This window comes from Stenella coeruleoalba (assembly GCF_951394435.1).
Source record: "Stenella coeruleoalba genome assembly, chromosome: 6".
Lineage (NCBI taxonomy): Eukaryota > Metazoa > Chordata > Mammalia > Artiodactyla > Delphinidae > Stenella > Stenella coeruleoalba.
The window spans coordinates 26,140,217-26,166,610 of record NC_137151.1 but is presented as its reverse complement, the minus strand read 5'-3'; the positions used below and the strand labels follow the sequence as shown (position 1 = coordinate 26,166,610).

Here is a 26,394-nt window from a genome sequence, read left to right as displayed (position 1 = left end):
TGGTCAAAAGGGCCATCTGAAAAAAGTGTAAAATCAAGAAAGGCAGGACAGGCCATGGAGAACTGGGAGCCTTGTTATGCTGATGGGCGGGATGTAAATTGCCAACAGACACTTGGGAGAAGTGTATGGTGTTTCCAGAAACATCTAAAAAACAAAGCAACAGAGCCTAGGGCACTTCCACTTATGGTCCTATAGCTTAGGGAAATTAAAATCAAAAAGACACAGCCACCCCAAAGTTTGGAACGGCTCTGTTTACAAGAACCTCGTTTACAGTACAAGTTCAACATCACAGAAAGTGAAAAATGGATAAAGAACTTGTGGTACTTACGTACAATGCAGTATCACTCAGCAATGAAATCTATGTCATCAGGCACGTAGCAGCATAATGAGTAGATTCAGGTACGATGATTCTAACTGAAATAAGTCACACAGAAAAAGAAACATCATAAGATATCACTAATACACGGAATGTAAACTTGGCTACACAGGAACTGAATTCCAAAACAGAACAGGTTCTCAAATTTAGAAAACCAACTTATGCTTGCTTAAGGGGAAAGGTGAGTTGGGTTGCTGCATAAAACCAGAGATTGAAATGAGCACAGATAAAGTTCCTTAATCCAAATATGGAATAGACAAGAGCCACTCCTTGCTCAACGAAATGGACTCAACACCGCATATTAAACGCCTAAGAATGTACCTGACTAGTAAGTATCTTAAAACCTATGGATTGCTATGTCTCCGAAAGAGAATCAAGCATGTGTACAGGGGCATAAACGCAGCAGTGATAGGATTGGAGAGGTTCGGTGAGCAAATGAAGACCCTTTGAAGTCATATTGCATGGTACCCATTACACGGGTCTTAACTCTCCAGGTTTAAGGTATTCTTCCTTCAGCTAAAACATGCATGTGGAACCCAAGTATGATCAACCATGTGAACGGGAGACGTGTTCAAATATGTCTCAGTTTTCCTCCCCTGGTACTCGGGTGCAACATTCCAGACGCTTTACTAACACTCTCCCCACTTGGAGAGTCAGCGCCTTTAACCTACTGTTTGGCCCAGTTTGCAATTTCTGCGGAAGATGAACAGGAATAAAAAACGCATACGCCCTTTTTGGCCAACCAAGCAAGCTTGCAAAGGAAATCTGCACTACAATGAAGTCTCACTTCCCCCAGGTCAAAAGGGCCATCTGAAAAAAGTGTAAAATCCAGAAAGGCAGGACAGGCCATGGAGAACTGGGAGCCTTGTTATGCTGATGGGCGGGATGTAAATTGCCAACAACCACTCGGGAGAAGTGTATGGTGTTTCCTGAAACATCTAAAAAACAAAGCAACAGAACCTAGGGCACTTCCACTTATGGTCCTATAGCTTAGGGAAATTAAAATCAAAAAGACACAGCCACCCCAAAGTTTGGAACGGCTCTGTTTACAAGAACCTCGTTTACAGTACAAGTTCAACATCGCAGAAAGTGAAAAATGGATAAAGAACTTGTGGTATTTACTTACAAAGCAATATCACTCAGCAATGAAATCTGTGTCATCAGGCCCTTAGCAGCACAATGAGTGGATTCAGGTATGATGATTCTAACTGAAATAAGTCACACAGAAAAAGAAACATCATAAGATATCAGTAATACACGGAATGTAAACTTGGCTACACAGGAACTGAATTACAGAACAGAACAGGGTCTCAAATTTAGAAAACCAACTTATTCTTGCTTAAGGGTAAAGGTGAGTTGGGGTGCAACATAAAACCAGAGACTGAAATGAGCACAGATAAAGTTCCTTAAGCCAAATATGGAATAGACAAGAGCTACTCCTTGCTCAACGAAATGGACTCAACACCGCATATTAAACGCCTAAGAATGTACCTGACTAGTAAGTATCGTAAAACCTATGGATTGCTATGTCTCCAAAAGAGAATCAAGCATGTGTACAGGGGCATAAATGCAGCAGTGATAGGATTGGAGAGGTTCGGTGAGCAAATGAAGACCCTTTGAAGTCATATTGCATGGTACCCATTCCACGGGTCTCAACTCTCCAGGTTTAAGGTATTCTTCCTTCAGCTAAAACATGCATGTGGAACCCAAGTATGATCAACCATGTGAACGGGAGACGTGTTCAAATATGTCTCAGTTTTCCTCCCCTGGTACTCGGGTGCAACATTCCAGACGCTTTACTAACACTCTCCCCACTTGGAGAGTAAGCGCCTTTAACCTCCTGTTTGGCCCACTTTGCAATTTCTGCGGAAGATGAACAGGAATAGCGAGAACAAATGAGAGGCTAGCTGGAGGTGTCTGGACGGGCAAATTTAACTCTCATTTCCCACCAGGAAGAGGAAATAACCAAAGGCTCAGCGTGCCGTACCGGAACCAGATTAGGGCCTGAAGCCATCATGCAGTGTTGCGGCCAGCTCAAAAGAAAGCGAGTTGAAGAAAGGAGCTCAGGGGCACTGTAATTCACAAACCTGCAGAGTTATAAATGACAGCTATCGTCCAAAAATAGACTGAAGTAAGGCTGCCAAGAGGACTTGAAAGCGGGGCAGAATTGCAGGAAACCGATTTCAGGAGGTAGACTGGAATTGCATTGAAAGCATAGGAAAAGAGGCAGAACGTCCACAATGATGCACTTGGCCAAAAAGGCCGTATGCGTTTTTTCCTGAATATATTCAGGAAAAAACGCATACGCCCTTTTTGGCCAACCAAGCAAGCTTGCAAAGGAAATCTGCACTACAATGAAGTCTCACTTCCCCCCGGTCAAAAGGGCCATCTGAAAAAAGTGTAAAATCCAGAAAGGCAGGACAGGCCATGGAGAACTGGGAGCCTTGTTATGCTGATGGGCGGGATGTAAATTGCCAACAGACACTCGGGAGAAGTGTATGGTGTTTCCTGAAACATCTAAAAAACAAAGCAACAGAGCCTAGGGCACTGCCACTTATGGTCTTATAGCTTAGGGAAATTAAAATCAAAAAGACACAGCCACCCCAAAGTTTGGGACGCCTCTGTTTACAAGAACCTCGTTTACAGTACAAGTTCAACATCGCAGAAAGTGAAAAATGGATAAAGAAGTTGTGGTATTTACTTACAAAGCAATATCACTCAGCAATGAAATCTATGTCATCAGGCCCTTAGCATCACAATGAGTGGATTCAGGTATGATGATTCTAACTGAAATAAGTCACACAGAAAAAGAAACATCATAAGATATCAGTAATACACGGAATGGAAACTTGGCTACACAGGAACTGAATTACAGAACAGAACAGGGTCTCAAATTTAGAAAACCAACTTATGCTTGCTTAAGGGGAAAGGTGAGTTGGGGTGCTGCATAAAACCAGAGATTGAAATGAGCACAGATAAAGTTCCTTAAGTCAAATATGGAATAGACAAGAGCTACTCCTTGCTCAACGAAATGGACTCAACACCGCATATTAAACGCCTAAGAATGTACCTGACTAGTAAGTATCGTAAAACCTATGGATTGCTATGTCTCCAAAAGAGAATCAAGCATGTGTACAGGGGCATAAACGCAGCAGTGATAGGATTGGAGAGGTTCGGTGAGCAAATGAAGACCCTTTGAAGTCATATTGCATGGTACCCATTCCACGGGTCTCAACTCTCCAGGTTTAAGGTATTCTTCCTTCAGCTAAAACATGCATGTGGAACCCAAGTATGATCAACCATGTGAACGGGAGACGTGTTCAAATATGTCTCAGTTTTCCTCCCCTGGTACTCGGGTGCAACATTCCAGACGCTTTACTAACACTCTCCCCACTTGGAGAGTCAGCGCCTTTAACCTCCTGTTTGGCCCAGTTTGCAATTTCTGCGGAAGATGAACAGGAATAGCGAGAACAAATGAGAGGCTAGCTGGAGGTGTCTGGACGGGCAAATTTAACTCTCATTTCCCACCAGGAAGAGGAAATAACCAAAGGCTCAGCGTGCCGTACCGGAACCAGATTAGGGCCTGAAGCCATCCTGCGGTGTTGCGGCCAGGTCACAAGAAAGCAAGTTGAAGAAAGGAGCTCAGGGGCACTGTAATTCACAAACCTGCAGAGTTATAAATGACAGCTATCGTCCAAAAATAGACTGAAGTAAGGCTGCCAAGAGGACTTGAAAGCGGGGCAGAATTGCAGGAAACCGATTTCAGGAGGTAGACTGGAATTGCATTGAAAGCATAGGAAAAGAGGCAGAACGTCCACAATGATGCACTTGGCCAAAAAGGGCGTATGCGTTTTTTCCTGAATATATTCAGGAAAAAACGCATACGCCCTTTTTGGCCAACCAAGCAAGCTTGCAAAGGAAATCTGCACTACAATGAAGTCTCACTTCCCCCCGGTCAAAAGGGCCATCTGAAAAAAGTGTAAAATCCAGAAAGGCAGGACAGGCCATGGAGAACTGGGAGCCTTGTTATGCTGATGGGCGGGATGTAAATTGCCAACAGACACTCGGGAGAAGTGTATGGTGTTTCCTGAAACATCTAAAAAACAAAGCAACAGTGCCTAGGGCACTTCCACTTATGGTCCTATAGCTTAGGGAAATTAAAATCAAAAAGACACAGCCACCCCAAAGTTTGGAACGGCTCTGTTTACAAGAACCTCGTTTACAGTAGAAGTTCAACATCGCAGAAAGTGAAAAATGGATAAAGAAGTTGTGGTATTCACTTACAAAGCCATATCACTCAGCAATGAAATCTATGTCATCAGGCCCTTAGCAGCACAATGAGTGGATTCAGGTATGATGATTCTAACTGAAATAAGTCACACAGAAAAAGAAACATCATAAGATATCAGTAATACACGGAATGGAAACTTGGCTACAGAGGAACTGAATTACAGAACAGAACAGGGTCTCAAATTTAGAAAACCAACTTATGCTTGCTTCAGGGTAAAGGTGAGTTGGGGTGCTGCATAAAACCAGAGATTGAAATGAGCACAGATAAAGTTCCTTAAGCCAAATATGGAATAGACAAGAGCTACTCCTTGCTCAACGAAATGGACTCAACACCGCATATTAAACGCCTATGAATGTACCTGACTAGTAAGTATCTTAAAACCTATGGATTGCTATGTCTCCGAAAGAGAATCAAGCATGTGTACAGGGGCATAAACGCAGCAGTGATAGGATTGGAGAGGTTCGGTGAGCAAATGAAGACCCTTTGAAGTCATATTGCATGGTACCCATTCCACGGGTTTCAACCACCCAGGTTTAAGGTATTCTTCCTTCAGCTAAAACATGCATGTGGAACCTAGAGTATGATCAACCATGTGATCGGGAGACGTGTTCAAATATGTCTCAGTTTTCCTCCCCTGGTACTCGGGTGCAACATTCCAGACGCTTTACTAACACTCTCCCCACTTGGAGAGTCAGTCCCTTTAACCTCCTGTTTGGCCCAGTTTGCAATTTCTGCGGAAGATGAACAGGAATAGCGAGAACCAATGAGAGGCTAGCTGGAGGTGTCTGGACGGGCAAATTTAACTCTCATTTCCCACCAGGAAGAGGAAATAACCAAAGGCTCAGCGTGCCGTACCGGAACCAGATTAGGGCCTGAAGCCATCCTGCGGTGTTGCGGCCAGCTCAAAAGAAAGCGAGTTGAAGAAAGGAGCTCAGGGGCACTGTAATTCACAAACCTGCAGAGTTATAAATGACAGCTATCGTCCAAAAATAGACTGAAGTAAGGCTGCCAAGAGGACTTGAAAGCGGGGCAGAATTGCAGGAAACCGATTTCAGGAGGTAGACTGGAATTGCATTGAAAGCATAGGAAAAGAGGCAGAACGTCCACAATGATGCACTTGGCCAAAAAGGGCGTATGCGTTTTTTCCTGAATATATTCAGGAAAAAACGCATAGGCCCTTTTTGGCCAACCAAGCAAGCTTGCAAAGGAAATCTGCACTACAATGAAGTCTCACTTCCCCCCGGTCAAAAGGGCCATCTGAAAAAAGTGTAAAATCCAGAAAGGCAGGACAGGCCATGGAGAACAGGGAGCCTTGTTATGCTGATGGGCGGGATGTAAATTGCCAACAGACACTCGGGAGAAGTGTATGGTGTTTCCTGAAACATCTAAAAAACAAAGCAACAGAGCCTAGGGCACTGCCACTTATGGTCTTATAGCTTAGGGAAATTAAAATCAAAAAGACACAGCCACCCCAAAGTTTGGGACGCCTCTGTTTACAAGAACCTCGTTTACAGTACAAGTTCAACATCGCAGAAAGTGAAAAATGGATAAAGAAGTTGTGGTATTCACTTACAAAGCAATATCACTCAGCAATGAAATCTATGTCATCAGGCCCTTAGCAGCACAATGAGTGGATTCAGGTATGATGATTCTAACTGAAATAAGTCACACAGAAAAAGAAACATCATAAGATATCAGTAATACACGGAATGGAAACTTGGCTACAGAGGAACTGAATTACAGAACAGAACAGGGTCTCAAATTTAGAAAACCAACTTATGCTTGCTTCAGGGTAAAGGTGAGTTGGGGTGCTGCATAAAACCAGAGATTGAAATGAGCACAGATAAAGTTCCTTAAGCCAAATATGGAATAGACAAGAGCTACTCCTTGCTCAACGAAATGGACTCAACACCGCATATTAAACGCCTATGAATGTACCTGACTAGTAAGTATCTTAAAACCTATGGATTGCTATGTCTCCGAAAGAGAATCAAGCATGTGTACAGGGGCATAAACGCAGCAGTGATAGGATTGGAGAGGTTCGGTGAGCAAATGAAGACCCTTTGAAGTCATATTGCATGGTACCCATTCCACGGGTTTCAACCACCCAGGTTTAAGGTATTCTTCCTTCAGCTAAAACATGCATGTGGAACCTAGAGTATGATCAACCATGTGATCGGGAGACGTGTTCAAATATGTCTCAGTTTTCCTCCCTGGTACTCGGGTGCAACATTCCAGACGCTTTACTAACACTCTCCCCACTTGGAGAGTCAGTCCCTTTAACCTCCTGTTTGGCCCAGTTTGCAATTTCTGCGGAAGATGAACAGGAATAGCGAGAACCAATGAGAGGCTAGCTGGAGGTGTCTGGACGGGCAAATTTAACTCTCATTTCCCACCAGGAAGAGGAAATAACCAAAGGCTCAGCGTGCCGTACCGGAACCAGATTAGGGCCTGAAGTCATCCTGCGGTGTTGCGGCCAGCTCAAAAGAAAGCGAGTTGAAGAAAGGAGCTCAGGGGCACTGTAATTCACAAACCTGCAGAGTTATAAATGACAGCTATCGTCCAAAAATAGACTGAAGTAAGGCTGCCAAGAGGACTTGAAAGCGGGGCAGAATTGCAGGAAACCGATTTCAGGAGGTAGACTGGAATTGCATTGAAAGCATAGGAAAAGAGGCAGAACGTCCACAATGATGCACTTGGCCAAAAAGGGCGTATGCGTTTTTTCCTGAATATATTCAGGAAAAAACGCATACGCCCTTTTTGGCCAACCAAGCAAGCTTGCAAAGGAAATCTGCACTACAATGAAGTCTCACTTCCCCCCGGTCAAAAGGGCCATCTGAAAAAAGTGTAAAATCCAGAAAGGCAGGACAGGCCATGGAGAACAGGGAGCCTTGTTATGCTGATGGGCGGGATGTAAATTGCCAACAACCACTCGGGAGAAGTGTATGGTGTTTCCCGAAACATCTAAAAAACAAAGCAACAGAACCTAGGGCACTTCCACTTATGGTCCTATACCTTAGGGAAATTAAAATCAAAAAGACACAGCCACCCCAAAGTTTGGAACGGCTCTGTTTACAAGAACCTCGTTTACAGTACAAGTTCAACATCGCAGAAAGTGAAAAATGGATAAAGAAGTTGTGGTATTTAGTTACAAAGCAATATCACTCAGCAATGAAATCTGTGTCATCAGGCCCTTAGCAGCACAATGAGTGGATTCAGGTATGATGATTCTAACTGAAGTAAGTCACACAGAAAAAGAAACATCATAAGATATCAGTAATACACGGAATGTAAACTTGGCTACACAGGAACTGAATTACAGAACAGAACAGGGTCTCAAATTTAGAAAACCAACTTATGCTTGCTTAAGGGTAAAGGTGAGTTGGGGTGCTGCATAAAACCAGAGATTGAAATGAGCACAGATAAAGTTCCTTAAGTCAAATATGGAATAGACAAGAGCTACTCCTTGCTCAACGAAATGGACTCAACACCGCATATTAAACGCCTAAGAATGTACCTGACTAGTAAGTATCTTAAAACCTATGGATTGCTATGTCTCCGAAAGAGAATCAAGCATGTGTACAGGGGCATAAACGCAGCAGTGATAGGATTGGAGAGGTTCGGTGAGCAAATGAAGACCCTTTGAAGTCATATTGCATGGTCCCCTTTACACGGGTCTTAACTCTCCAGGTTTAAGGTATTCTTCCTTCAGCTAAAACATGCATGTGGAACCCAAGTATGATCAACCATGTGAACGGGAGACGTGTTCAAATATGTCTCAGTTTTCCTCCCCTGGTACTCGGGTGCAACATTCCAGACGCTTTACTAACACTCTCCCCACTTGGAGAGTCAGCGCCTTTAACCTCCTGTTTGGCCCAGTTTGCAATTTCTGCGGAAGATGAACAGGAATAGCGAGAACCAATGGGAGGCTAGCTCGAGGTGTCTGGACGGGCAAATTTAACTCTCATTTCCCACCAGGAAGAGGAAATAACCAAAGGCTCACTGTGCCGTGCCGGAACCAGATTAGGGCCTGAAGCCATCCTGCGGTGTTGCGGCCAGGTCAAAAGAAAGCAAGTTGAAGAAAGGAGCTCTGGGGCACTGTAATTCACAAACCTGCAGAGTTATAAATGACAGCTATCGTCCAAAAATAGACTGAAGTAAGGCTGCCAAGAGGACTTGAAAGCGGGGCAGAATTGCAGGAAACCGATTTCAGGAGGTAGACTGGAATTGCATTGAAAGCATAGGAAAAGAGGCAGAACGTCCACAATGATGCACTTGGCCAAAAAGTGCGTATGCGTTTTTTCCTGAATATATTCAGGAAAAAACGCATACGCCCTTTTTGGCCAACCAAGCAAGCTTGCAAAGGAAATCTGCACTACAATGAAGTCTCACTTCCCCCCGGTCAAAAGGGCCATCTGAAAAAAGTGTAAAATCCAGAAAGGCAGGACAGGCCATGGAGAACTGGGAGCCTTCTTATGCTGATGGGCGGGATGTAAATTGCCAACAGACACTTGGGAGAAGTGTATGGTGTTTCCTGAAACATCTAAAAAACAAAGCAACAGAGCCTAGGGCACTTCCACTTATGGTCCTATAGCTTAGGGAAATTAAAATCAAAAAGACACAGCCACCCCAAAGTTTGGGACGCCTCCGTTTACAAGAACCTCGATTACCGTACAAGTTCAATATCACAGAAAGTGAAAAATGGATAAAGAACTTGTGGTACTTACGTACAATGCAGTATCACTCAGCAATGAAATCTATGTCATCAGTCCCGTAGCAGCATAATGAGTGGATTCAGGTACGATGATTCTAACTGAAATAAGTCACACAGAAAAAGAAACATCATAAGATATCAGTAATACACGGAATGGAAACTTGGCTACACAGGAACTGAATTACAGAACAGAACAGGGTCTCAAATTTAGAAAAACAACTTATGCTTGCTTAAGGGTAAAGGTGAGTTGGGGTGCTGCATAAAACCAGAGATTGAAATGAGCACAGATAAAGTTCCTTAAGCCAAATATGGAATAGACAAGAGCTACTCCTTGCTCAACGAAATGGACTCAACACCGCATATTAAACGCCTAAGAATGTACCTGACTTGTAAGTATCTTAAAACCTATGGATTGCTATGTCTCCGAAAGAGAATCAAGCATGTGTACAGGGGCATAAACGCAGCAGTGATAGGATTGGAGAGGTTCGGTGAGCAAATGAAGACCCTTTGAAGTCATATTGCATGGTACCCATTCCACGGGTTTCAACTACCCAGGTTTAAGGTATTCTTCCTTCAGCTAAAACATGCATGTGGAACCTAGAGTATGATCAACCATGTGATCGGGAGACGTGTTCAAATATGTCTCAGTTTTCCTCCCCTGCTACTCGCGTGCAACATTCCAGACGCTTTACTAACACTCTCCCCTCTTGGAGAGTCAGTCCCTTTAACCTCCTGTTTGGCCCAGTTTGCAATTTCTGCGGAAGATGAACAGGAATAGCGAGAACCAATGAGAGGCTAGCTGGAGGTGTCTGGACGGGCAAATTTAACTCTCATTTCCCACCAGGAAGAGGAATTAACCAAAGGCTCAGCATGCCGGGCCGGAACCAGATTAGGGCCTGAAGCCATCCTGCGGTGTTGCGGCCAGGTCACAAGAAAGCGAGTTGAAGAAAGGAGCTCAGGGGCACTGTAATTCACAAACCTGCAGAGTTATAAATGACAGCTATCGTCCAAAAATAGACTGAAGTAAGGCTGCCAAGAGGACTTGAAAGCGGGGCAGAATTGCAGGAAACCGATTTCAGGAGGTAGACTGGAATTGCATTGAAAGCATAGGAAAAGAGGCAGAACGTCCACAATGATGCACTTGGCCAAAAAGGGCGTATGCATTTTTTCCTGAATATATTCAGGAAAAAACGCATACGCCCTTTTTGGCCAACCAAGCAAGCTTGCAAAGGAAATCTGCACTACAATGAAGTCTCACTTCCCCCCGGTCAAAAGGGCCATCTGAAAAAAGTGTAAAATCCAGAAAGGCAGGACAGGCCATGGAGAACTGGGAGCCTTGTTATGCTGATGGGCGGGATGTAAATTGCCAACAACCACTCGGGAGAAGTGTATGGTGTTTCCTGAAACATCTAAAAAACAAAGCAACAGAACCTAGGGCACTTCCACTTATGGTCCTATAGCTTAGGGAAATTAAAATCAAAAAGACACAGCCACCCCAAAGTTTGGAACGGCTCTGTTTACAAGAACCTCGTTTACAGTACAAGTTCAACATCGCAGAAAGTGAAAAATGGATAAAGAAGTTGTGGTATTCACTTACAAAGCAATATCACTCAGCAATGAAATCTATGTCATCAGGCCCTTAGCAGCACAATGAGTGGATTCAGGTATGATGATTCTAACTGAAATAAGTCACACAGAAAAAGAAACATCATAAGATATCAGTAATACACGGAATGTAAACTTGGCTACACAGGAACTGAATTACAGAACAGAACAGGGTCTCAAATTTAGAAAACCAACTTATGCTTGCTTAAGGGGAAAGGTGAGTTGGGGTGCTGCATAAAACCAGAGATTGAAATGAGCACAGATAAAGTTCCTTAAGTCAAATATGGAATAGACAAGAGCTACTCCTTGCTCAACGAAATGGACTCAACACCGCATATTAAACGCCTAAGAATGTACCTTACTTGTAAGTATCTTAAAACCTATGGATTGCTATGTCTCCGAAAGAGAATCAAGCATGTGTACAGGGGCATAAACGCAGCAGTGATAGGATTGGAGAGGTTCGGTGAGCAAATGAAGACCCTTTGAAGTCATATTGCATGGTACCCATTCCACGGGTTTCAACTACCCAGGTTTAAGGTATTCTTCCTTCAGCTAAAACATGCATGTGGAACCTAGAGTATGATCAACCATGTGATCGGGAGACGTGTTCAAATATGTCTCAGTTTTCCTCCCCTGGTACTCGGGTGCAACATTCCAGACGCTTTACTAACACTCTCCCCACTTGGAGAGTCAGCGCCTTTAACCTCCTGTTTGGCCCAGTTTTGCAATTTCTGCGGAAGATGAACAGGAATAGCGAGAACCAATGAGAGACTAGCTGGAGGTGTTTGGACGGGCAAATTTAACTCTCATTTCCCACCAGGAAGAGGAAATAACCAAAGGCTCAGCGTGCCGTGCCGGAACCAGATTAGGGCCTGAGGCCAGCCTGCGGTGTTGCGGCCAGGTCACAAGAAAGCGAGTTGAAGAAAGGAGCTCAGGGGCACTGTAATTCACAAACATGCAGAGTTATAAATGACAGCTATCGTCCAAAAATAGACTGAAGTAAGGCTGCCAAGAGGACTTGAAAGCGGGGCAGAATTGCAGGAAACCGATTTCAGGAGGTAGACTGGAATTGCATTGAAAGCATAAGAAAAGAGGCAGAACGTCCACAATGATGCACTTCGCCAAAAAGGGCGTATGCGTTTTTTCCTGAATATATTCAGGAAAAAACGCATACGCCCTTTTTGGCCAAACAAGCAAGCTTGCAAAGGAAATCTGCACTACAATGAAGTCTCACTTCCCCCCGGTCAAAAGGGCCATCTGAAAAAGGTGTAAAAACCAGAAAGGCAGGACAGGCCATGGAGAACTGGGAGCCTTGTTATGCTGATGGGCGGGATGTAAATTGCCAACAGACACTCGGGAGAAGTGTATGGTGTTTCCTGAAACATCTAAAAAACAAAGCAACAGAGCCTAAGGCACTGCCACTTATGGTCCTATAGCTTAGGGAAATTAAAATCAAAAAGACACAGCCACCCCAAAGTTTGGGACGCCTCTGTTTACAGGAACCTCGTTTACAGTACAAGTTCAACATCGCAGAAAGTGAAAAATGGATAAAGAAGTTGTGGTATTTACTTACAAAGCAATATCACTCAGCAATGAAATCTGTGTCATCAGGCCCTTAGCAGCACAATGAGTGGATTCAGGTATGATGATTCTAACTGAAGTATGTCACACAGAAAAAGAAACATCATAAGATATCAGTAATACACGGAATGTAAACTTGGCTACACAGGAACTGAATTACAGAACAGAACAGGGTCTCAAATTTAGAAAACCAACTATGCTTGCTTAAGGGTAAAGGTGAGTTGGGGTGCTGCATAAAACCAGAGATTGAAATGAGCACAGATAAAGTTCCTTAAGTCAAATATGGAATAGACAAGAGCTACTCCTTGCTCAACGAAATGGACTCAACACCGCATATTAAACGCCTAAGAATGTGCCTGACTAGTAAGTATCTTAAAACCTATGGATTGCTATGTCTCCGAAAGAGAATCAAGCATGTGTACAGGGGCATAAACGCAGCAGTGATAGGATTGGAGACGTTCAGTGAGCAAATGAAGACCCTTTGAAGTCATATTGCATGGTACCCATTACACGGGTCTTAACTCTCCAGGTTTAAGGTATTCTTCCTTCAGCTAAAACATGCATGTGGAACCCAAGTATGATCAACCATGTGAACGGGAGACGTGTTCAAATATGTCTCAGTTTTCCTCCCCTGGTACTCGGGTGCAACATTCCAGACGCTTTACTAACACTCTCCCCACTTGGAGAGTCAGCGCCTTTAAACTCCTGTTTGGCCCAGTTTGCAATTTCTGCGGAAGATGAACAGGAATAGTGAGAACAAATGAGAGACTAGCTGGAGGTGTCTGGACGGGCAAATTTAACTCTCATTTCCCACCAGGAAGAGGAAATAACCAAAGGCTCAGCGTGCCGTGCCGGAACCAGATTAGGGCCTGAAGCCATCCTGCGGTGTTGCGGCCAGGTCACAAGAAAGCAAGTTGAAGAAAGGAGCTCAAGGGCACTGTAATTCTCAAACCTGCAGAGTTATAAATGACAGCTATCGTCCAAAAATAGACTGAAGTAAGGCTGCCAAGAGGACTTGAAAGCTGGGCAGAATTGCAGGAATCCGATTTCAGGAGGTAGACTGGAATTGCATTGAAAGCATAGGAAAAGAGGCAGAACGTCCACAATGATGCACTTGGCCAAAAAGGGCGTATGCGTTTTTTCCTGAATATATTCAGGAAAAAACGCATACGCCCTTTTTGGCCAACCAAGCAAGCTTGCAAAGGAAATCTGCACTACAATGAAGTCTCACTTCCCCCCGGTCAAAAGGGCCATCTGAAAAAAGTGTAAAATCCAGAAAGGCAGGACAGGCCATGGAGAACTGGGAGCCTTGTTATGCTGATGGGCGGGATGTAAATTGCCAACAGACACGCGGGAGAAGTGTATGGTGTTTCCTGAAACATCTAAAAAAAAAGCAACAGAGCCTAGGGCACTGCCACTTATGGTCCTATAGCTTAGGGAAATTAAAATCAAAAAGACACAGCCACCCCAAAGTTTGGGACGCCTCTGTTTACAAGAACCTCATTTACAGTACAAGTTCAACATCGCAGAAAGTGAAAAATGGATAAAGAAGTTGTGGTATTTACTTACAAAGCAATATCACTCAGCAATGAAATCTATGTCATCAGGCCCTTAGCATCACAATGAGTGGATTCAGGTATGATGATTCAAACTGAAATAAGTCACACAGAAAAAGAAACATCATAAGATATCAGTAATACACGGAATGTAAACTTGGCTACACAGGAACTGAATTACAGAACAGAACAGGGTCTCAAATTTAGAAAACCAACTTATGCTTGCTTAAGGGGAAAGGTGAGTTGGGGTGCTGCATAAAACCAGAGATTGAAATGAGCACAGATAAAGTTCCTTAAGTCAAATATGGAATAGACAAGAGCTACTCCTTGCTCAACGAAATGGACTCAACACCGCATATTAAACGCCTAAGAATGTACCTGACTAGTAAGTATCTTAAAACCTATGGATTGCTATGTCTCCGAAAGAGAATCAAGCATGTGTACAGGGGCATAAACGCAGCAGTGATAGGATTGGAGAGGTTCGGTGAGCAAATGAAGACCCTTTGAAGTCATATTGCATGGTACCCATTACACGGGTCTTAACTCTCCAGGTTTAAGGTATTCTTCCTTCAGCTAAAACATGCATGTGGAACCCAAGTATGATCAACCATGTGAACGGGAGACGTGTTCAAATATGTCTCAGTTTTCCTCCCCTGGTACTCGGGTGCATCATTCCAGACGCTTTACTAACACTCTCCTGACTTGGAGAGTCAGGCCCTTTAAACTCCTGTTTGGCACAGTTTGCAATTTCTGCGGAAGATGAACAGGAATAGCGAGAACCAATGAGAGACTAGCTGGAGGTGTCTGGACGGGCAAATTTAACTCTCATTTCCCACCAGGAAGAGGAATTAAACAAAGGCTCAGCGTGCCATGCCGGAACCAGATTAGGGCCTGAAGCCATCCTGCGGTGTTGCGGCCAGCTCAAAAGAAAGCGAGTTGAAGAAAGGAGCTCAGGGGCACTGTAATTCACAAACCTGCAGAGTTATAAATGACAGCTATCGTCCAAAAATAGACTGAAGTAAGGCTGCCAAGAGGACTTGAAAGCGGGGCAGAATTGCAGGAAACCGATTTCAGGAGGTAGACTGGAATTGCATTGAAAGCATAGGAAAAGAGGCAGAACGTCCACAATGATGCACTTGGCCAAAAAGGGCGTATGCGTTTTTTCCTGAATATATTCAGGAAAAAACGCATACGCCGTTTTTGGCCAACCAAGCAAGCAAGCAAAGGAAATCTGCACTACAATGAAGTCTCACTTCCCCCTGGTCAAAAGGGCCATCTGAAAAAAGTGTAAAATCCAGAAAAGCAGGACAGGCCATTGAGAACTGGGAGCCTTGTTATGCTGATGGGCGGGATGTAAATTGCCAACAGACACTTGGGAGAAGTGTATGGTGTTTCCTGAAACATCTAAAAAACAAAGCAACAGAGCCTAGGGCACTTCCACTTATGGTCCTATAGCTTAGGGAAATTAAAATCAAAAAGACACAGCCACCCCAAAGTTTGGAACGGCTCTGTTTACAAGAACCTCGTTTACAGTACAAGTTCAACATCGCAGAAAGTGAAAAATGGATAAAGAACTTGTGGTACTTACGTACAATGCAGTATCACTCAGCAATGAAATCTATGTCATCAGGCACGTAGCAGCATAATGAGTAGATTCAGGTACGATGATTCTAACTGAAATAAGTCACACAGAAAAAGAAACATCATAAGATATCACTAATACATGGAATGTAAACTTGGCTACACAGGAACTGAATTCCAAAACAGAACAGGTTCTCAAATTTAGAAAACCAACTTATGCTTGCTTAAGGGGAAAGGTGAGTTGGGTTGCTGCATAAAACCAGAGATTGAAATGAGCACAGATAAAGTTCCTTAAGCCAAATATGGAATAGACAAGAGCCACTCCTTGCTCAACGAAATGGACTCAACACCGCATATTAAACGCCTAAGAATGTACCTGACTAGTAAGTATCTTAAAACCTATGGATTGCTATGTCTCCGAAAGAGAATCAAGCATGTGTACAGGGGCATAAACGCAGCAGTGATAGGATTGGAGAGGTTCGGTGAGCAAATGAAGACCCTTTGAAGTCATATTGCATGGTACCCATTCCACGGGTTTCAACTACCCAGGTTTTAGGTATTCTTCCTTCAGCTAAAACATGCATGTGGAACCCAGAGTATGATCAACCATGTGATCGGGAGACGTGTTCAAATATGTCTCAGTTTTCCTCCCCTGGTACTCGGGTGCAACATTCCAGACGCTTTACTAACACTCTCCCCACTTGGAGAGTCAGCGCCTTTAACCTCCTGTTTGGCCCAGTTTGCAATTTCTGCGGAAGATGAACAGGAATAGCGAGAACCAATGAGAGGGTAGCTGGAGGTGTCTGGACGGGCAAATTTAACTCTCATTTCCCAACAGGAAGAGGAAATAACCAAAGGCTCAGTGTGCCGTACCGGAACCAGATTAGGGCCTGAAGCCATCCTGTGGTGTTGCGGCCAGCTCAAAAGAAAGCGAGTTGAAGAAAGGAGCTCAGGGGCACTGTAATTCACAAACCTGCAGAGTTATAAATGACAGCTATCGTCCAAAAATAGACTGAAGTAAGGCTGCCAAGAGGACTTGAAAGCGGGGCAGAATTGCAGGAAACCGATTTCAGGAGGTAGACTGAAATTGCATTGAAAGCATAGGAAAAGAGGCAGAACGTCCACAATGATGCACTTGGCCAAAAAGGGCGTATGCGTTTTTTCCTGAATATATTCAGGAAAAAACGCATACGCCCTTTTTGGCCAACCAAGCAAGCTTGCAAAGGAAATCTGCACTACAATGAAGTCTCACTTCCCCCCGGTCAAAAGGGCCATCTGAAAAAAATGTAAAATCCAGAAAGGCAGGACAGGCCATGGAGAACTGGGAGCCTTGTTATGCTGATGGGCGGGATGTAAATTGCCAACAACCACTCGGGAAAAGTGTATGGTGTTTCCTGAAACATCTAAAAAACAAAGCAACAGAGCCTAGGGCACTGCCACTTATGGTCCTATAGCTTAGGGAAATTAAAATCAAAAAGACACAGCCACCCCAAAGTTTGGAACGGCTCTGTTTACAAGAACCTCGTTTACAGTACAAGTTCAACATCGCAGAAAGTGAAAAATGGATAAAGAAGTTGTGGTATTTACTTACAAAGCAATATCACTCAGCAATGAAATCTATGTCATCAGGCCCTTAGCATCACAATGAGTGGATTCAGGTATGATGATTCTAACTGAAATAAGTCACACAGAAAAAGAAACATCATAAGATATCAGTAATACACGGAATGTAAACTTGGCTACACAGGAACTGAATTACAGAACAGAACAGGGTCTCAAATTTAGAAAACCAACTTATGCTTGCTTAAGGGGAAAGGTGAGTTGGGGTGCTGCATAAACCAGAGATTGAAATGAGCACAGATAAAGTTCCTTAAGTCAAATATGGAATAGACAAGAGCTACTCCTTGCTCAACGAAATGGACTCAACACCGCATATTAAACGCCTAAGAATGTACCTGACTAGAAAGTATCTTAAAACCTATGGATTGCTACGTCTCCGAAAGAGAATCAAGCATGTGTACAGGGGCATAAACGAAGCAGTGATAGGATTGGAGAGGTTCGGTGAGCAAATGAAGACCCTTTGAAGTCATATTGCATGGTACCCATTCCACGGGTCTCAACTCTCCAGGTTTAAGGTATTCTTCCTTCAGCTAAAACATGCATGTGGAACCCAAGTATGATCAACCATGTGAACGGGAGACGTGTTCAAATATGTCTCAGTTTTCCTCCCCTGGTACTCGGGTGCAACATTCCAGACGCTTTACTAACACTCTCCCCACTTGGAGAGTCAGTGCCTTTAACCTCCTGTTTGGCCCAGTTTGCAATTTCTGCGGAAGATGAACAGAAATAGCGAGAACCAATGAGAGACTAGCTGGAGGTGTCTGGACGGGCAAATTTAACTCTCATTTCCCACCAGGAAGAGGAAATAACCAAAGGCTCAGCGTGCCGTGCCGGAACCAGATTAGGGCCTGAAGCCATCCTGCGGTGTTGCGGCCAGCTCAAAAGAAAGCGAGTTGAAGAAAGGAGCTCAGGGGCACTGTAATTCACAAACCTGCAGAGTTATAAATGACAGCTATCGTCCAAAAATAGACTGAAGTAAGGCTGCCAAGAGGACTTGAAAGCGGGGCAGAATTGCAGGAAACCAATTTCAGGAGGTAGACTGGAATTGCATTGAAAGCATAGGAAAAGAGGCAGAACGTCCACAATGATGCACTTGGCCAAAAAGGGCGTATGCGTTTTTTCCTGAATATATTCAGGAAAAAAACGCATACGCCCTTTTTGGCCAACCAAGCAAACTTGCAAAGGAAATCTGCACTACAATGAAGTCTCACTTCCCCCCGGTCAAAAGGGCCATCTGAAAAAAGTGTAAAATCCAGAAAGGCAGGACAGGCCATGGAGAACTGGGAGCCTTGTTATGCTGATGGGCGGGATGTAAATTGCCAACAGACACTCGGGAGAATTGTATGGTGTTTCCTGAAACATCTAAAAAACAAAACAACAGAGCCTAGGGCACTGCCACTTATGGTCTTATAGCTTAGGGAAATTAAAATCAAAAAGACACAGCACCCCAAAGTTTGGGACGCCTCTGTTTACAAGAACCTCGTTTACAGTACAAGTTCAACATCGCAGAAAGTGAAAAATGGATAAAGAAGTTGTGGTATTTACTTACAAAGCAATATCACTCAGCAATGAAATCTATGTCATCAGGCCCTTAGCATCACAATGAGTGGATTCAGGTATGATGATTCTAACTGAAATAAGTCACACAGAAAAAGAAACATCATAAGATATCAGTAATACACGGAATGGAAACTTGGCTACACAGGAACTGAATTACAGAACAGAACAGGGTCTCAAATTTAGAAAACTAACTTATGCTTGTTTAAGGGTAAAGGTGAGTTGGGGTGCTGCATAAAACCAGAGATTGAAATGAGCACAGATAAAGTTCCTTAAGTCAAATATGGAATAGACAAGAGCTACTCCTTGCTCAACGAAATGGACTCAACACCGCATATTAAACGCCTAAGAATGTACCTGACTAGTAAGTATCGTAAAACCTATGGATTGCTATGTCTCCAAAAGAGAATCAAGCATGTGTACAGGGGCATAAACGCAGCAGTGATAGGATTGGAGAGGTTCGGTGAGCAAATGAAGACCCTTTGAAGTCATATTGCATGGTACCCATTCCACGGGTTTCAACTACCCAGGTTTAAGGTATTCTTCCTTCAGCTAAAACATGCATGTGGAACCCAAGTATGATCAACCATGTGATCGAGAGACGTGTTCAAATATGTCTCAGTTTTCCTCCCCTGGTACTCGGGTGCAACATTCCAGACGCTTTACTAACACTCTCCCCACTTGGAGAGTCAGCGCCTTTAACCTCCTGTTTGGCCCAGTTTGCAATTTCTGCGGAAGATGAACAGGAATAGCGAGAACAAATGAGAGGCAAGCTGGAGGTGTCTGGACGGGCAAATTTAACTCTCATTTCCCACCAGGAAGAGGAAATAACCAAAGGCTCAGCGTGCCGTACCGGAACCAGATTAGGGCCTGAAGCCATCCTGCGGTGTTGCGGCCAGCTCAAAAGAAAGCGAGTTGAAGAAAGGAGCTCAGGGGCACTGTAATTCACAAACCTGCAGAGTTATAAATGACAGCTATCGTCCAAAAATAGACTGAAGTAAGACTGCCAAGAGGACTTGAAAGCGGGGCAGAATTGCAGGAAACCGATTTCAGGAGGTAGACTGGAATTGCATTGAAAGCATAGGAAAAGAGGCAGAACGTCCACAATGATGCACTTGGCCAAAAAGGGCGTATGCGTTTTTTCCTGAATATATTCAGGAAAAAACGCATACGCCCTTTTTGGCCAACCAAGCAAGCTTGCAAAGGAAATCTGCACTACAATGAAGTCTCACTTCCCCCCGGTCAAAAGGGCCATCTGAAAAAAGTGTAAAATCCAGAAAGGCAGGACAGGCCATGGAGAACTGGGAGCCTTGTTATGCTGATGGGCGGGATGTAAATTGCCAACAGACACTCGGGAGAAGTGTATGGTGTTTCCTGAAACATCTAAAAAACAAAGCAACAGAGCCTAGGGCACTGCCACTTATGGTCTTATAGCTTAGGGAAATTAAAATCAAAAAGACACAGCCACCCCAAAGTTTGGGACGCCTCTGTTTACAAGAACCTCATTTACAGTACAAGTTCAACATCGCAGAAAGTGAAAAATGGATAAAGAAGTTGTGGTATTTACTTACAAAGCAATATCACTCAGCAATGAAATCTATGTCGTCAGGCCCTTAGCATCACAATGAGTGGATTCAGGTATGATGATTCTAACTGAAATAAGTCACACAGAAAAAGAAACATCATAAGATATCAGTAATACACGGAATGTAAACTTGGCTACACAGGAAATGAATTACAGAACAGAACAGGGTCTCAAATTTAGAAAACCAACTTATGCTTGCTTAAGGGTAAAGGTGAGTTGGGGTGCTGCATAAAACCAGAGATTGAAATGAGCACAGATAAAGTTCCTTAAGTCAAATATGGAATAGACAAGAGCTACTCCTTGCTCAACGAAATGGACACAACACCGCATATTAAACGCCTAAGAATGTACCTGACTAGTAAGTATCTTAAAACCTATGGATTGCTATGTCTCCGAAAGAGAATCAAGCATGTGTACAGGGGCATAAACGCAGCAGTGATAGGATTGGAGAGGTTCGGTGAGCAAATGAAGACCCTTTGAAGTCATATTGCATGGTACCCATTCCACGGGTCTCAACTCTCCAGGTTTAAGGTATTCTTCCTTCAGCTAAAACATGCATGTGGAACCCAAGTATGATCAACCATGTGAACGGGAGACGTGTTCAAATATGTCTCAGTTTTCCTCCCCTGGTACTCGGGTGCAACATTCCAGACGCTTTACTAACACTCTCCTCACTTGGAGAGTCAGCGCCTTTAACCTACTGTTTGGCCCAGTTTGCAATTTCTGCGGAAGATGAACAGGAATAAAAAACGCATACGCCCTTTTTGGCCAACCAAGCAAGCTTGCAAAGGAAATCTGCACTACAATGAAGTCTCACTTCCCCCCGGTCAAAAGGGCCATCTGAAAAAAGTGTAAAATCCAGAAAGGCAGGACAGGCCATGGAGAACTGGGAGCCTTGTTATGCTGATGGGCGGGATGTAAATTGCCAACAGACACTCGGGAGAAGTGTATGGTGTTTCCTGAAACATCTAAAAAACAAAGCAACAGAACCTAGGGCACTTCCACTTATGATCCTATAGCTTAGGGAAATTGAAATCAAAAAGACACAGCCACCCCAAAGTTTGGGACGGCTCTGTTTACAAGAACCTCGTTTACAGTACAAGTTCAACATCGCAGAAAGTGAAAAATGGATAAAGAAGTTGTGGTATTTATTTACAAAGCAATATCACTCAGCAATGAAATCTATGTCATCAGGCCCTTAGCAGCACAATGAGTGGATTCAGGTATGATGATTCTAACTGAAATAAGTCACACAGAAAAAGAAACATCATAAGATATCAGTAATACACGGAATGGAGACTTGGCTACACAGGAACTGAATTACAGAACAGAACAGGGTCTCAAATTTAGAAAACCAACTTATGCTTGCTTAAGGGTAAAGGTGAGTTGGGGTGCTGCATAAACCAGAGATTGAAATGAGCACAGATAAAGTTCCTTAAGTCAAATATGGAATAGACAAGAGCTACTCCTTGCTCAACGAAATGGACTCAACACCGCATATTAAACGCCTAAGAATGTACCTGACTAGTAAGTATCTTAAAACCTATGGATTGCTATGTCTCCGAAAGAGAATCAAGCATGTGTACAGGAGCATAAACGCAGCAGTGATAGGATTGGAGAGGTTCGGTGAGCAAATGAAGACCCTTTGAAGTCATATTGCATGGTACCCATTCCACGGGTTTCAACTACCCAGGTTTAAGGTATTCTTCCTTCAGCTAAAACATGCATGTGGAACCTAGAGTATGATCAACCATGTGATCGGGAGACTTGTTCAAATATGTCTCAGTTTTCCTCCCCTGGTACTCGGGTGCAACATTCCAGACGCTTTACTAACACTCTCCCCACTTGGAGAGTCAGTCCCTTTAACCTCCTGTTTGGCCCAGTTTGCAATTTCTGTGGAAGATGAACAGGAATAGCGAGAACCAATGAGAGGCTAGCTGGAGGTGTCTGGACGGGCAACTTTAACTCTCATTTCCCACCAGGAAGAGGAATTAACCAAAGGCTCAGCATGCCGGGCCGGAACCAGATTAGGGCCTGAAGCCATCCTGCGGTGTTGCGGCCAGGTCACAAGAAAGCGAGTTGAAGAAAGGAGCTCAGGGGCACTGTAATTCACAAACCTGCAGAGTTATAAATGACAGCTATCGTCCAAAAATAGACTGAAGTAAGGCTGCCAAGAGGACTTGAAAGCGGGGCAGAATTGCAGGAAACCGATTTCAGGAGGTAGACTGGAATTGCATTGAAAGCATAGGAAAAGAGGCAGAACGTCCACAATGATGCACTTGGCCAAAAAGGGCGTATGCGTTTTTTCCTGAATATATTCAGGGAAAAACGCATACGCCCTTTTTGGCCAACCAAGCAAGCTTGCAAAGGAAATCTGCACTACAATGAAGTCTCACTTCCCCCCGGTCAAAAGGGCCATCTGAAAAAAGTGTAAAATCCAGAAAGGCAGGACAGGCCATGGAGAACTGGGAGCCTTGTTATGCTGATGGGCGGGATGTAAATTGCCAACAGACACTCGGGAGAAGTGTATGGTGTTTCCTGAAACATCTAAAAAACAAAGCAACAGAGCCTAGGGCACTGCCACTTATGGTCTTATAGCTTAGGGAAATTAAAATCAAAAAGACACAGCCACCCCAAAGTTTGGGACGCCTCTGTTTACAAGAACCTCGTTTACAGTACAAGTTCAACATCGCAGAAAGTGAAAAATGGATAAAGAAGTTGTGGTATTTACTTACAAAGCAATATCACTCAGCAATGAAATCTATGTCATCAGGCCCTTAGCATCACAATGAATGGAATCAGGTATGATGATTCTAACTGAAATAAGTCACACAGAAAAAGAAACATCATAAGATATCAGTAATACACGGAATGTAAACTTGGCTACACAGGAACTGAATTACAGAACAGAACAGGGTCTCAAATTTAGAAAACCAACTTATGCTTGCTTAAGGGTAAAGGTGAGTTAGGGTGCTGCATAAAACCAGAGATTGAAGTGAGCACAGATAAAGTTCCTTAAGTCAAATATGGAATAGACAAGAGCTACTCCTTGCTCAACGAAATGGACTCAACACCGCATATTAAACGCCTAAGAATGTACCTGACTAGTAAGTATCGTAAAACCTATGGATTGCTATGTCTCCAAAAGAGAATCAAGCATGTGTACAGGGGCATAAACGCAGCAGTGATAGGATTGGAGAGGTTCGGTGAGCAAATGAAGACCCTTTGAAGTCATATTGCATGGTACCCATTCCACGGGTCTCAACTCTCCAGGTTTAAGGTATTCTTCCTTCAGCTAAAACATGCATGTGGAACCTAGAGTATGATCAACCATGTGAACGGGAGACGTGTTCAAATATGTCTCAGTTTTCCTCCCCTGGTACTCGGGTGCAACATTCCAGACGCTTTACTAACACTCTCCCCACTTGGAGAGTCAGCGCCTTTAACCTCCTGTTTGGCCCAGTTTGCAATTTCTGCGGAAGATGAACAGGAATAGCGAGAACCAATGAGAGGCTAGCTGGAGGTGTCTGGAAGGGCAAATTTAACTCTCATTTCCCACCAGGAAGAGGAAATAACCAAAGGCTCAGCGTGCCGTACCGGAACCAGATTAGGGCCTGAAGCCATCCTGCGGTGTTGCGGCCAGGTCACAAGAAAGCGAGTTGAATAAAGGAGCTCAGGGGCACTGTAATTCACAAACCTGCAGAGTTATAAATGACAGCTATCGTCCAAAAATAGACTGAAGTAAGGCTGCCAAGAGGACTTGAAAGCGGGGCAGAATTGCAGGAAACCGATTTCAGGAGGTAGACTGGAATTGCATTGAAAGCATAGGAAAAGAGGCAGAACGTCCACAATGATGCACTTGGCCAAAAAGGGCGTATGCGTTTTTTCCTGAATATATTCAGGAAAAAACGCATACGCCCTTTTTGGCCAACCAAGCAAGCTTGCAAAGGAAATCTGCACTACAATGAAGTCTCACTTCCCCCCGGTCAAAAGGGCCATCTGAAAAAAGTGTAAAATCCAGAAAGGCAGGACAGGCCATGGAGAACTGGGAGCCTTGTTATGCTGATGGGCGGGATGTAAATTGCCAACAGACACTCGGGAGAAGTGTATGGTGTTTCCTGAAACATCTAAAAAACAAAGCAACAGAGCCTAGGGCACTGCCACTTATGGTCTTATAGCTTAGGGAAATTAAAATCAAAAAGACACAGCCACCCCAAAGTTTGGGACGCCTCTGTTTACAAGAACCTCGTTTACAGTACAAGTTCAACATCGCAGAAAGTGAAAAATGGATAAAGAAGTTGTGGTATTTACTTACAAAGCAATATCACTCAGCAATGAAATCTATGTCATCAGGCCCTTAGCATCACAATGAGTGGATTCAGGTATGATGATTCTAACTGAAATAAGTCACACAGAAAAAGAAACATCATAAGATATCAGTAATACACGGAATGTAAACTTGGCTACACAGGAACTGAATTACAGAACAGAACAGGGTCTCAAATTTAGAAAACCAACTTATGCTTGCTTAAGGGTAAAGGTGAGTTGGGGTGCTGCATAAAACCAGAGATTGAAATGAGCACAGATAAAGTTCCTTAAGTCAAATATGGAATAGACAAGAGCTACTCCTTGCTCAACGAAATGGACTCAACACCGCATATTAAACGCCTAAGAATGTACCTGACTAGTAAGTATCGTAAAACCTATGGATTGCTATGTCTCCAAAAGAGAATCAAGCATGTGTACAGGGGCATAAACGCCGCAGTGATAGGATTGGAGAGGTTCGGTGAGCAAATGAAGACCCTTTGAAGTCATATTGCATGGTACCGATTACACGGGTCTCAACTCTCCAGGTTTAAGGTATTCTTCCTTCAGCTAAAACATGCATGTGGAACCCAAGTATGATCAACCATGTGAACGGGAGACGTGTTCAAATATGTCTCAGTTTTCCTCCCCTGGTACTCAGGTGCAACATTCCAGACGCTTTACTAACACTCTCCGCACTTGGAGAGTCAGCGCCTTTAACCTCCTGTTTGGCCCAGTTTGCAATTTCTGCGGAAGATGAACAGGAATAAAAAACGCATACGCCCTTTTTGGCCAACCAAGCAAGCTTGCAAAGGAAATCTGCACTACAATGAAGTCTCACTTCCCCCCGGTCAAAAGGGCCATCTGAAAAAAGTGTAAAATCCAGAAAGGCAGGACAGGCCATGGAGAACTGGGAGCCTTGTTATGCTGATGGGCGGGATGTAAATTGCCAACAGACACTCGGGAGAAGTGTATGGTGTTTCCTGAAACATCTAAAAAACAAAGCAACAGAACCTAGGGCACTTCCACTTATGGTCCTATAGCTTAGGGAAATTAAAATCAAAAAGACACAGCCACCCCAAAGTTTGGAACGGCTCTGTTTACAAGAACCTCGTTTACAGTACAAGTTCAACATCGCAGAAAGTGAAAAATGGATAAAGAAGTTGTGGTATTTACTTAAAAAGCAATATCACTCAGCAATGAAATCTGTGTCATCAGGCCCTTAGCAGCACAATGAGTGGATTCAGGTATGATGATTCTAACTGAAGTAAGTCACACAGAAAAAGAAACATCATAAGATACCAGTAATACACGGAACGTAAACTTGGCTACACAGGAACTGAATTACAGAACAGAACAGGGTCTCAAATTTAGAAAACCAACTTATTCTTGCTTAAGGGTAAAGGTGAGTTGGGGTGCTGCATAAAACCAGAGATTGAAATGAGCACAGATAAAGTTCCTTAAGTCAAATATGGAATAGACAAGAGCTACTCCTTGCTCAACAAAATGGACTCAACACCGCATATTAAACGCCTAAGAATGTGCCTGACTGTTAAGTATCTTAAAACCTATGGATAGCTATGTCTCCGAAAGAGAATCAAGCATGTGTACAGGGGCATAAAC

At 43.6% G+C, this 26,394-nt stretch overlaps 1 long non-coding RNA gene across 6 annotated transcripts in view; it reads right to left on the bottom strand.

Annotated features, from left to right (window-relative positions):
• Positions 1-26,394, bottom strand: part of LOC307188336 — a 1,520,920-nt gene that overhangs the window by 1,491,746 nt on the left and 2,780 nt on the right. For all 6 annotated transcript variants that reach the window (XR_013828902.1, XR_013828903.1, XR_013828904.1 and 3 more), the window contains exon 2: positions 25,948-26,029. This is a non-coding gene — a long non-coding RNA (uncharacterized lncRNA). The remainder of the gene's footprint in view (positions 1-25,947; positions 26,030-26,394) is intronic.